The 13946-nt window shown below is 41.5% G+C and overlaps 1 non-coding gene across 1 annotated transcript; it reads right to left on the bottom strand.

The window, feature by feature from the left end:
• Positions 1-2077: 2077 nt before the first annotated feature.
• Positions 2078-2184, bottom strand: LOC141675496 (small nucleolar RNA R71). Its single transcript, XR_012556145.1, has one exon. It is a non-coding gene; the product is annotated as a small nucleolar RNA R71 (small nucleolar RNA).
• Between the last annotated feature and the right edge of the window lie 11762 nt (positions 2185-13946).

The raw sequence follows: 13946 nt of genomic DNA, 5'->3' as shown, positions 1-13946 counted from the left end.
GTGTCTTGAAATCAAGTATTTTGTGTATTTGATGCGTTTTTCTAGTGTTTATGCATTTCAGGGTATTAATTGCATTTCGGGGGAGGAATCATCAAGAATAAGCCTTGGCATGTGTTCACCATTGCGAGAGGAAAGGAATGGGCAGATTACGGCGAAGAAACGGAGCAAACCTGGATTTTTTCCAGTAGAGGCCTGCGCGCCCGCGCAGCAATGCTGAGCGGCCGCGCAGCAACCTGCGCGCCCGCACAGCTATGCTGAGCGGCCGCGCAGGGTCGGGGGAAAAGATAAATTATTTTAGACTTCTACTTCTGTTTGGCTTCCAACTTCTATGTAATTTGAGTTTTATGGGACTATTATATAGGTAGATTTGAGACGTTTTACAGAGAGTATTAAGGGGATTATGTTTTAGATTGTGTTTTACGCAAGAAGCGAAGGAGATAAGGAAGAAGACCGATTTAGCACACCGCAACGAAGAGGAAGCATATATTCTTGTGATTCTTGTTTCGTTGTAACGTTGGATGCTAGTTTTCTTGCTTTGACTTATTTACTCTTGTGACGTACTCTGTTTTAATATAATTAGTTTAGTTATTATTTTCTTGTGTTTGTTTGTCATGATTTCATATGAACCCATGATGGCGATAAGTTCTATTATGGGCTAATCGTGATCATGGGGTTGCAACGGATTTATTATGGAATTCTTTAGTTAATTGTTTAATACTTTAGTGTGTGATGATTGCATGATATCTAGTATTGGTTGTGCGTATTCGTCTTATGTGCGTCGCGAACATATAAGATAGGGTGTTAATCTCTTGTGAAGCGACAGTGGATCTTGAGATTTAGAACTTGCCATGCTAGCATAGGTTCATGTACGTTGAGCATGATTAGTGGGTAACTCTAACAGTTTTATTTGCCCTATGTAATCAAAAGGGATAACTTGTGCTTAAATCGTTGTGTTGTCAATTTCTGTAGACATATAGGAACTCAACATAATTGATGACTATTCAACTTCTATCTTAATTGTGGATGCTTGGTAGAATGGTATTAGTACAATGAAAGTTGGCTTTTATCAGTTTCGTGTTATTCGATTAATATCATCACTGTCACATGCTAAAGGTAATAACAATGGCTATAGAAGGAAGTAATAATAAAGTTGTGATCTCATGAGTGTTTTATTATTGATAAATTGAAGTATTAGTTAAGTGGTTAATTGAGTAGTTAATTATAGTTAATATTTAATCAACAATTTTAAGTGTTATTATCTTAACATTGAGAAGTAATCATACATTGGTGAGTGAGTTTAATTAGACAATAATTTAGTCTGAGTCTCTGAGGGAACGAACTAGAAAGTATTATATATTACTTGCGAACGCGTATACTTGCGTGAATATTAGTGCGTGTTTTCGCCCTAACAAGTTTTTGGCGCCGCTGCCGGGGACTCGGCGTATTTGTTTAGTTTATGTACTTACCATCATTGGTCATTAGGACTCAGTGATTAGGACATAGTAGTTACTTACTCTTTTCGGTTGTGTTTCAGGTACTTTAGCAAGCGTTTATGCAAACTCGTTCTCGTGCTCGCAAGAGGACTTTAGATACAGCTGAGGAGACAGACGAAGTTCTTGATATTCCGGAGAAGTTAGATTTTGAGGATTCGGATTCAGGAACTGAGCAGAAAGAACCAGTAAACATGGGAGATCGTATTGTTCAAGCTGATCCAGCTCTTATGGATTTTTCTCGGCCTAAAATTGATGACATTCAGTCAAGCATCCTTCATCCGGCTATTCAAGCTAACACCTTTGAAATCAAGCCGGGCACTATTCAGATGGTGCAGAATTCTGTTTCTTTTGGAGGAGCGGCAACTGAAGACCCCAACATGAACATAAGGAATTTTGTCGAGATCTGCAGCACTTTTAATTATAATGGCGTGACTGATGAGGCTATCAAGTTGAGGCTTTTCCCATTCTCACTGAGGGATAAGGCTAAAGACTGGTTACATTCTGAACCAGCTAGGTCCATCACTACGTGGCAAGATCTTGCGCAAAAGTTTCTGGTGAAGTTTTATCCAATGGCAAAGACTGCTGCTATGAGGAGTGCTCTTACTCAATTTGCGCAGCAACCTACAGAATCTATGTGCGAGGCTTGGGAACGCTACAAGGAAATGTTGAGAAAATGTCCACATCATGGAATGCCGGATTGGATGGTGATCACTGGTTTTTATAATGGTTTGGGGGCCCAATCTCGGCCCATGCTCGATGCAGCAGCTGGAGGAGCCTTATGGGCTAAAAGCTATACTGAGGCGTATAATCTTATAGAGACGATGGCTGCAAATGAGCATCAAAACCCAACTCAGAGGATGACGTCAGGCAAGGTCGCAGGTATTCTGGAAGTTGATGCAGCCACCGCTATTGCAGCCCAGCTCCAAGCGCTATCAATGAAGGTTGATTCTCTGGCTACGTATGGAGTTAATCAAATAGCTATGGTTTGTGAGCTTTGTGCAGGTTCTCATGCTACGGATCAGTGTTCTCTTGTCAACAAATCTGTTCAGTATGTGAATAATTATCAGCGACAACAGCAGCCTGTGCCAGCGACCTATCATCCTAATAACAGAAATCATCCAAATTTCAGCTGGGGGAATAATCAGAATGCTATTCAGCCACCATATCAGCAAGGAGTGAGTAAACAGTTTAACCCACCTGGATTCCAGCAACCACAGCAGTATGCTACAAGGCAATCATATCCTCAACAGGGAAGTGCAGCTGCACCTACTAGTGCTGATTTTGAGGAACTTAAGCTGTTGTGCAAGAGTCAGGCGGTTTCTATCAAGACCTTGGAAAATCAAATCGGTCAATTAGCCAATGCAGTGCTCAATCGTCAACCTGGCACTCTTCCCAGTGACACGGAAGTACCAGGCAGGAAGGAAGCTAAAGAGCAAGTCAAGGCTATTACCTTAAGGTCTGGAAAAGTAGCTGAGGCTGAAAAGGCAAAAGAAGTAGAAGCTGAAATTAGAGAAGAAGAATCTAAGCAAAAGGAGAAAGCGGCGGAACCACGGAAGACTACTGTTGAACACACTCTGCCTGAGGCTAATACAGGGGAGAAACGGCTCTATCCTCCACCACCTTTTCCTAAGAGATTACAGCAACAAAAGCTGGATAGACAGTTCGGGAAGTTTCTGGAGGTGTTCAAGAAACTTCACATCAATATACCTTTCGCTGAGGCTCTGGAACAAATGCCTAGTTATGCGAAGTTTATGAAGACTATTCTTTCAAGGAAGGTGAAACTGGATGACCTTGAAACCGTTGCTCTCACGGAAGAATGCAGCGCTGTTCTGCAGCAAAAGTTACCACCAAAACTGAAAGATCCAGGAAGCTTCACCATTCCTTGCACCATTGGCAATCTAACTTTTGACAAGTGCCTTTGTGATTTGGGAGCAAGCATTAATCTGATGCCGTTGTCGATCTTTAAAAAGCTGGATCTGCCTGATCCAAAACCCACATACATGTCGCTACAATTGGCGGACCGTTCCATTACTTACCCAAGGGGCATAGTTGAGGATGTGCTCGTCAAGGTGGATAAGCTCTTCTTTCCAGCAGATTTTGTTATTCTGGATTTTGAGGAAGATAAGAAGATTCCCATAATCTTGGGAAGGCCTTTCTTGGCTACTGGCCGTATCTTGATAGATGTGCAAAAAGGTGAACTTACTATGCGGGTCCAAGATCAGGATGCGACCTTCAATATATTCAAGGCAATGAAATTCCCTACAGAAGATGAGGAGTGCTTAAAGGTGGATGTGATTGATACTGCGGTTACTTCGGAACTCGATCACATGCTAATGTCTGATGCATTGGAAAAGGCCTTATTGGGGGATTTTGACAGCGATGATGAAGATAGCAATGAGCAATTACAATATCTGAATACTTCTCCATGGAAGCGAAAGCTGGACATACCATTTGAATCTCTTGGTACTTCTGACCTTAAGAATGCTGAAGGGAAGCTCAAACCATTAATAAAGGAAGCACCTACCTTGGAGCTCAAACCATTACCTGAACACTTAAGGTATGCTTTTTTAGGTGATTCATCTACGTTACCTGTTATTATTTTATCTGACCTTTCAGGTAGTGAGGAAGACAAGCTCTTAAGGATTTTGAGAGAATTCAAATCGGCTATAGGATGGACCATAGCAGACATCAAGGGGATAAGTCCTTCATATTGTATGCATAAAATTCTGCTAGAGGAAGGTAGTAAGCCAACTGTGGAACAGCAGCGAAGACTGAATCCCATCATGAAGGAGGTGGTGAAGAAAGAAATTCTGAAATGGCTAGATGCAGGCATCATTTATCCTATTTCTGACAGCTCGTGGGTGAGTCCCGTACAATATGTACCTAAGAAGGGAGGTATCACTGTGGTCGCAAATAAAAAGAATGAGCTCATCCCTACTCGAACAGTTACAGGATGGAGAGTATGCATGGATTATAGAAAATTGAACAAAGCCACAAGGAAGGATCACTTCGCCCTTCCATTTATTGATCAAATGCTTGACAGATTAGCGGGTCATGAGTATTTTTGTCTTCTGGATGGTTATTCCGGGTATAATCAGATTTATATTGCACCAGAGGATCAGGAAAAGACTACCTTCACTTGTCCATTTGGCACATTTGCTTTTCGCAGAGTTTCGTTTGGGTTATGTGGCGCCCCGACCACTTTTCAGAGATGTATGATGGCTATATTCTCTGACATGATTGGAAATAACGTCGAAGTGTTCATGGATGACTTCTCCGTCTTTGGACACTTATATGATGAATGTTTGAATAATCTGCACGCCATACTCAAAAGATGCATGGAAACTAATTTGGTGCTTAATTGGGAGAAATGTCATTTTATGGTGCGTGAAGGCATTATCCTTGGGCATAAGGTCTCTAGCAAGGGTCTGGAGGTGGACAAGGCCAAGGTGGGAGTCATTGAAAATCTTCCCCCACCTAATTCTGTGAAAGGAATCCGTAGTTTTCTTGGTCATGCGGGTTTTTATCGGCGATTCATCAAGGACTTTTCAAAGATATCTAAGTCGTTGTGCAATTTTCTTGAGAAAGATGTGCCGTTCAAATTTGATGATGAATGTTTGGCAGCATTCGAGACTCTCAAGAAGAGTTTGATCACTGCACCAGTTATTACAGCACCAGATTGGACAGAACCGCTTGAGATGATGTGTGATGCGAGTGATTATGTGGTAGGTGCAGTTCTGGGAAAGCGCAAGAAAAATCTCTTCCATGTGGTCTACTATGCGAGTAAGACTTTAAATGGTGCCCAATTGAACTACACCACTACTGAGAAGGAGCTTTTGGCTATAGTCTTTGGCTTTGAGAAATTTCGATCTTATCTGCTTGGTACGAAAGTAACAGTATTCACTGATCATGCAGCTATTCGCTATCTGGTTTCTAAGAAGGATTCGAAGCCGAGACTCATTCGTTGGGTGCTTTTACTTCAGGAATTTGAGTTAGAGATCAAAGATAGAAAAGGTACTGAGAATCAAGTAGCTGACCATCTCTCTAGGTTGGAGAATCCCGATTCTACTTCACAAGATAGGACGTTAATCAATGAATCTTTTCCGGATGAGCAGTTGTTTGCAATTCAGGAGGAAGAACCATGGTTTACAGATATTGTAAACTATCTTGTCAGCAATATAATGCCTCTTAATTTGACATCCGCTCAAAAGAAGAAGTTTCTGCATGAGGTGAAGTGGTATATGTGGGATGAACCATATTTGTTTAGACAGGGAGCTGACCAGATCATCAGGAGACGTATCCCGTTCTGTGAGACGGAGGGGATATTACGAGACTGCCATTCCACGGTTTATGGTGGACACTATGGAGGTGAGAAGACGGCAGCTCGTATTCTGCAAGCAGGTTTTTTTTGGCCTACTTTGTTCAAGGATGCTCATCAGTTTGTTTTAAGGTGTGATCGTTGCCAAAGAGTGGGAAATTTGTCAAGGAAGGATGAGATGCCTTTAAATGTGATGCTTGAAGTCGAGGTCTTTGATGTATGGGGAATCGATTTCATGGGGCCTTTTATCGCGTCTTGCAATAATCAGTACATCTTGCTGGCAGTCGATTATGTCTCAAAATTGGTCGAAGTTAAAGCTTTACCAACAAATGATGCAAAGGTAGTGCTAAATTTTCTTCATAAGCAAATTTTCACAAGGTTTGGAACACCTCGGGTAATCATAAGTGATGAAGGATCGCATTTTTGCAACCGTAAGTTCACTTCTATGATGCAGCGTTATAATGTGAATCATCGAGTAGCTACTGCCTATCATCCGCAAACAAATGGTCAAGCGGAAGTGTCTAACAGAGAGATAAAGCGCATTCTAGAGAAGGTTGTTTGTCCGTCAAGGAAGGATTGGTCTTTAAAGCTCGATGAAGCTGTTTGGGCTTACAGAACAGCATACAAAACTCCACTTGGGATGTCACCGTTTCAGTTGGTGTACGGTAAGGGATGTCATCTACCGGCGGAGCTTGAGCATAAGGCCTACTGGGCATTGAAGAAATTGAACCTGGATTTAGATGCAGCTGGTAAGAAAAGAATGCTTCAGCTTAATGAACTTGATGAATTTCGACTTCAAGCATACGAGAATAACAAAATATATAAGGAAAAGGTGAAGAGGTGGCACGATAGAAAGTTACATCCTAAGTTATTTGTGCCAGGGCAACAAGTTCTTTTATTCAACTCTCGGCTCTGACTTTTTCCTGGGAAGTTGAAATCAAGGTGGTCTGGACCTTTTATTGTCAAAACTGTGTTTCCACATGGAGCGGTGGAAATTTTTGAGAATGATTCGGACCAAGCATTCAAGGTTAACGGTCAGCGGTTGAAGCACTACTATGGGGACATGGAAAACCGAGAGGTGGTTAGTGCCATTTTGTTGACTACTTGAGAAAGGTACGGAACGTCAAGCTAATGACGAAAAAGAAGCGCTGCGTGGGAGGCAACCCATGAATTGTTGTTACAGGAACCCTTAGAAGTTAATAACCTATCCAAAAACACAAAAAAATCAGAAAACAGGGGCTGAAAATTTTTTTTTCCAGAGACCCTCTGCGCGCCCGCGCAGCTATGCTGAGCGGCCGCGCAGCTTGCTGCGCGCCCGCGCAGAAATGCTGAGCGGCCGCGCAGGGGTCGAATTCCAGAAAATTTTTTACAGTTCAGAAAAAAAAAAAACAAACAAACAAACAAAAACACAAAAACAGTTTTAGCCCATAAACCCACGAATTGTTCCCACTACCCCATCATTTTAGCCCTTAATTCCCAAACCCTAATCTAATCCACACCCTATATATACATACACCTATCCTACATATCTCCCACAAAACTTCCTACACTTAAACCCTCTCACAAACATCAAAAATCAGTTCTTACACACTTTTATTCACGAATCAATGGCACCCAAGAGAGCATGCACTATTGACAGCAGCAGCACAGTTCCTACTGCTGATTCATCGAGGGGTACTGCTGCAAGGCCTCGGTTAACTGACAGAGCTGCAGAGGAGGAGTACACTAGGCTGTTGGGGAAGCCGATTCTGAAGGAGAGGGGGTTTTTACCATCAGGGAGGGATGGTGAGTTGTTGCCCATGATTGCAGAGAAGGGGTGGATAGCTTTTTGTGAGTCACCCGAAGCAGTACCGATGAGCGTTGTTCGCGAGTTCTACGCGAACGCGAAGGCTGAAAAGAATGGGTTTTCTGTAGTCCGTGGGCTGACGGTTGATTATCATCCTGCGGAGATTCGCCGTGTGATTGGACAGCGAGAGAGGAAACCCGAGGAGGAGAACTGGAATGAAAAGACTGCTGAGGATTTTGACTTGGATTTGATTTGTGCGACTCTCTGTCGACCGGGCACAGTTTGGAACCGCAGTCCAGCCAATAATGAGTATCGTCCCTTTCCGGCGATCGCCATGAACAGGTATGCCCGTGCATGGAATGCATTTATATGTGCTAATATTTTGCCTTCTTCACATGCACACGAGGTCACAGTTGAGAGAGCACAGCTGTTGTGGGGAATTCTGAATGAGGAATACTATGTGGACCTTGGTGAGTTTATCTACCAAGGAATTCTGAAGTTTTTGAGGGGAGCAAAGCATATGAACATCCCTTATGCATCCACGGTTACGAAGCTATGCCGAGCAGTGGGAGTGAACTGGCCGGCTCATGAGCAGTTGCAGTTGCCAGCAGCTCCGATAGATTCTGGCACTCTGAATGGGATGCAGGAGTGGACCGGTGGTGAGCCTGAGGAGCATGGGCTGGGTTATCGTCTTCCAGGAGGGCGTCCAGCACGAGGTGCTACTATGGCTAGGCCAGGGCGTGGTGAGGCTGGTTCGTCGAGAGCTCGGGAGGGTGCTGGGATGGGTGATGCCCAGTATAGGAGGCTTTCACGGCGGATGGATGTCATGTATGAGACGCAGAGCAGGTTTGCTCAGGAGCTCACCCTTGCGTTAGGGACTGCTTTTCGAGGCCTTGGAGCTGATATCCAGTGGCCAGTTTTTGGTGAGGACTCTGCATACCCACCGCCTGATACTCCACCCACTGAGGGTGATGATGATGATGACTCCGAGTAGGTATACCCTGTGTTCCTTTCTACTACTTTCACTGAGGACAGTGAAGATTTTTAGTTTGGGGGTGGTAGTTAAGGAATATTGTGTGTGTGTCATTTAGTTGCATATTCATGATAGTTTAGTTCATATAGTTGCATAATTTATGCCATTTAGTTTTTTTTTATGAATGTCATGTAGCTCATGCATTTACCATGATCCCTTTTGCAATAAGTTATCGACTGAATTGTGATATTGATGCAAGTGTAGTGATAGCATTAAAGTGATATTAAGTTGTGTAGGTTGATATGCATGCTAGAAACAATTGTAAGTCCACTAAGTCTTAAAGAGTGCGTAAGGGCTAGATTGTTGTTATGATTTGGTTGTTTTCAAGGTCAATCTACTTATTATGCTTAGAATTCGATTATAGGTTCTTAGTGATAAAGACATGAAAAAAGAAAAAAATTTGGAGAAAAAAGTATGGAAGTTGTTGCTAGTTGTGGCTAGGCGTCAAATGGCTAGTAGCCGGCTCGCATATGTTGCGAGTAGTCTAGGGTTGAGCAAGATGGAGCGAAACGCACTTGCTCAGAAGTTATAAAAAATATATATATATATATACATATTTTTTTTTTGCATAATTGATCAAGAGTGGGCTCTTTGGTATTCGAGTTATTAAGTTCTTAGGGGACTTTGTGCCTAGTGACCTAAGGCTTTTAGAGTCTGGGATCCGCTAACCTAACGCTCGTTACATGGATACCATTGTATAAGTCTTTTGTTGACCTCACTCATTGCACGGTCAAATAAGCATTTGAGTTGTAAATAAAAAGCACGATTCCGTAGTAAGCTCCAGAGTTCTTGTAGTGTTGTATATCACTTTGTGCCTAGAATTTTTATTCTTTGTATAATCGTAGGATTGCCTTGAGGATAGTCTAGTCATAGTAATTGGTCTAGTTCCGAAGCATATCTGTTAAGCATTTGCACACACCATGTTTCTGGCTGTATGTCCGGTTGCATGAGTTTATTGATCTTTAATTGTCTAACTGCATTCGTTGAGATGTGACAATTTGGTTGGTTAATTGTAGTAAGGGGGATCGTTGCATTTTCATATAGATTGCATTCATGCATATTTTTATTTGTTTTTTATTCTGTGACGCTTGAGGACAAGCATCGATTTAAGTTTGGGGGTGTGATAAGTGGCATTTTATACCACTTAGAACGTCTTAAAATGGCTTAAATTGGTGTCTTGAAATCAAGTATTTTATGTATTTGATGCGTTTTTCTAGTGTTTATGCATTTCAGGGTATTAGTTGCATTTCGGGGGAGGAATCATCAAGAATAAGCCTTGGCATGTGTTCACCATTGCGAGAGGAAAGGAATGGGCAGATTACGGCGAAGAAACGGAGCAAACCTGGATTTTTTCCAGTAGAGGCCTGCGCGCCCGCGCAGCAATGCTGAGCGGCCGCGCAGCAACTTGCGCGCCCGCGCAGCTATGCTGAGCGGCCGCGCAGGGTCGGGGGAAAAGATAAATTATTTTAGACTTCTACTTCTGTTTGGCTTCCAACTTCTATGTAATCTGAGTTTTATGGGACTATTATATAGGTAGATTTGAGACGTTTTCACAGAGAGTATTAAGGGGATTATGTTTTAGATTGTGTTTTACGCAAGAAGCGAAGGAGATAAAGAAGAAGACCGATTTAGCACACCGCAACGAAGAGGAAGCATATATTCTTGTGATTCTTGTTTCGTTGTAACGTTGGATGCTAGTTTTCTTGCTTTGACTTATTTACTCTTGTGACGTGCTCTGTTTTAATATAATTAGTTTAGTTATTATTTTCTTGTGTTTGTTTGTCATAATTTCATATGAACCCATGATGGTGATAAGTTCTATTATGGGCTAATCGTGATCATGGGGTTGCAACGGATTTATTATGGAATTCTTTAGTTAATTGTTTAATACTTTAGTGTGTGATGATTGCATGATATCTAGTATTGGTTGTGCGTATTCGTCTTATGTGCGTCGCGAACATATAAGATAGGGTGTTAATCTCTTGTGAAGCGACGGTGGATCTTGAGATTTAGAACTTGCCATGCTAGCATAGGTTCATGTACGTTGAGCATGATTAGTGGGTAACTCTAACAGTTTTATTTGCCCTATGTAATCAAAAGGGATAACTTGTGCTTAAATCGTTGTGTTGTCAATTTCTGTAGACATATAGGAACTCAACATAATTGATGACTATTCAACTTCTATCTTAATTGTGGATGCTTGGTAGAATGGTATTAGTACAATGAAAGTTGGCTTTTATCAGTTTCGTGTTATTCGATTAATATCATCACTGTCACATGCTAAAGGTAATAACAATGGCTATAGAAGGAAGTAATAATGAAGTTGTGATCTCATGAGTGTTTTATTATTGATAAATTGAAGTGTTAGTTAAGTGGTTAATTGAGTAGTTAATTATAGTTAATATTTAATCAACAATTTTAAGTGTTATTATCTTAACATTGAGAAGTAATCATACATTGGTGAGTGAGTTTAATTAGACAATAATTTAGTCTGAGTCTCTGAGGGAACGAACTAGAAAGTATTCTATATTACTTGCGAACGCGTATACTTGCGTGAATATTAGTGCGTGTTTTCGCCCTAACATTTCCCAATTAGAATACTCGAGGATAATTGGCAGTCTGATGTACATCATGAGCTATACAAGACCAGACATTGCATACTCAATTAGCAAGTTGAGTAGGTTTACGAGTAATACGGGAGCTGATCACTGGAAAGCGATCATAAGGGTACTAAGGTACTTGAGGGGAACTCGAGACTATGGACTGTACTATGGTAGATACCCAGCAGTATTAGAAGGATATACTGACGCAAACTGGATATCTAGCAAGAAAAAACTTAAGTCTACGAGTGGCTATGTGTTTACATTAGCTGGAGCGGCAATATTATGGAAATCCTCGAAACAAACGGTGATAACTCATTCCACGATGGAAGCTGAGTTTGTGGCACTAGATAAATGCGCCGAAGAGGCTGAATATCTATGTCAGTTTCTGGAAGATATTCCAAGATGGCTTAAGCCTGTAACTGCAATAGGGATTCACTGTGATAGTCAATCCGCTATTAGCAAAGTACAAATCACGATGTATAATGGAAAGTCTCGGCATATACGACGACGACATAGTTCCATTAGACAAATCTCAACCGGAATTATCACTATTGACTACATACCGTCAAAAGATAATATCGCGAATCCATTAACCAAAGGGTTATCAAGAGAAGTGGTTGAGAAATCATCGAGAGGGATGGGCCTTAAGCCTATTGCTTAACGTCATCATGGTGGACACCCAACCATTGCTGACTGGAGATCCCAAGTACTTGGTTCAATGGGACAACTAAATCATGATGACCAAATCACTGTGGGGATAACCCCTGACATGTTCCTATGATGAGGAAACAGTGAGACCCGTAAGGTACGAGGTTAAGTTTTGAGCTTTTAATGATCTTTGATGAATACATGGAGTTCAGGAGTGAATGCATGGAATTCAGTTGAGTAAACGCGGGTTACTCTATAAGATAAAGATCACCTATGTGGGAGAGAAGTGGGGCCGCTTCAAAGGAGAATTGCGAGGCACAATTCTTTAGAAACTCCTACAAAACCAGGAAGATGTTCCATAGCCAAAATAGACATACTCATGAGAGCTGAACGAGTCAGAAATGATATAGTGATAAGTATATCATCGTTTACACAAACGGTCGAACAGTTCAAGGACAAGCACGTCTACTGTCTACCAGTAAAGTCAATATGCTTATTCGAGCGAAGGTTCAAGGAGCATTTTCTACCTATCGTATGTTATATCTTATCGAAGAAACTATCACCAACTCAAACTCTGTGTCTGTCTGTCTGGTGTGTGCTACTGAAATATCAATCTCATCCATGTGGGGGATTGTTGGAAAATGTGGGTATTGAGCCCCACATTGTCAAGTCATTTTGATCCGTTCTTGAGTGGGTGACGCTTAGAGTATGTTCTCCTCCGTGAGAGCTTTTCGAGGAACTTTGAAACACTCAAAATGGTTAAGGGATGAATGAGATGTGATCATCTAAAGTTGGTCACTTGAAGGTGAAAATGTTGTAAATAAACTTGTATCCCACGTTGAAATGGAAAAGGGGTTTCCATTGCTTTATATAGCTTAACACTTTAGTAGTGTCTAAAAGTGTTACTAAGGTATTGCTCCATCTCCTACGTGCGCGCGCAGGGGGGGTGCAAATTGTGGGATTTTGAGGGGTAATCCGAGGCTTGCGAAGCCTTCGGGCTTGCCCACGCGTGCGACGTGCAGACACGAATATAGCAGAAAATGGGCCCGAATAATCACGGACTAGTTTTGCTAATTTTATTTCCACTGGGCTTGGGCTCAAATAATTATTCCAGTTTTTGATACGGATAATTATTATAATTTGATTTGACGAAATAATAAATTTGATTCAATTACGGATTTGATTTATTAATCGATAATTAATTAACGTGTTTAATTTATTGTAAAGAGTAGCACACAAGTCATCCAGAGTCTGTATATAATATCGTTATAGGGATTAGGGTAAATCATCTCATACGATACCACACACAGCCGTCTCTAAACACAAACCCTATCCTTCTCTCTCTGCTCGGTGATAGTTTCTTGCTCTGTTCTAGCTAGCCGAAGGTGCTGTTTGTATTACGACACCGTATTCTCGTTTTATTCTGAGAGGCTGTCGGCTCGCACATACGGTGAGAGGCGAAATAACTTTAAGGAGACAGTTCCTTTCAACTAAACTCGAGAACTCTCTCATATCCTTATCTCTTTCGTTTATTTTCTATTTTTCACAGTTATACTCGTGCACTGTTATTCGCACACGCTGTTTTAATTGCATGTATTAATTGCAGATTGTATTAACAATATATTTATCATTAGTACTCCCACTATTCTTAGTAATATTAATCCCACCCTCAAAATACAAGTGATGCCAAGTATCTAGAAGCAACTCATTTACACAAGCCACATGTAAATTATATTGCTTACAAGATGACCTATAACTCCAACATCTACTTTTCCTCCTGGACACACCGAGCTCACCTTGCTATACAAGTCAAGTTTCACTTGTCCATCACCCAGCACCATTGGAAGCTTTGCGCAGCACGGATGAAGATCAAATCCACACGATTTGTAGTGGTACATGAACCTCGAGACGTTCTTCTGGCAGGCGTTGCAGTAGCGGTCCACGTGGCCAGGTGGTTGCTCCATGAATCAGAAAGAACACCAAAAGTAGAAAGGATGAATAATTGACGCACAAGGTATGGCACTGTACATGTGCAGATGATAATCACAAGTTATGTTGCACGGGG

This window comes from Apium graveolens, chromosome 7 (genome assembly GCF_009905375.1).
Source record: "Apium graveolens cultivar Ventura chromosome 7, ASM990537v1, whole genome shotgun sequence".
In the NCBI taxonomy this organism is placed as follows: Eukaryota; Viridiplantae; Streptophyta; class Magnoliopsida; order Apiales; family Apiaceae; genus Apium; species Apium graveolens.
The sequence above is the reverse complement of the archived record's forward strand: the minus strand, read 5'-3'. Positions and strand labels throughout refer to the sequence as shown.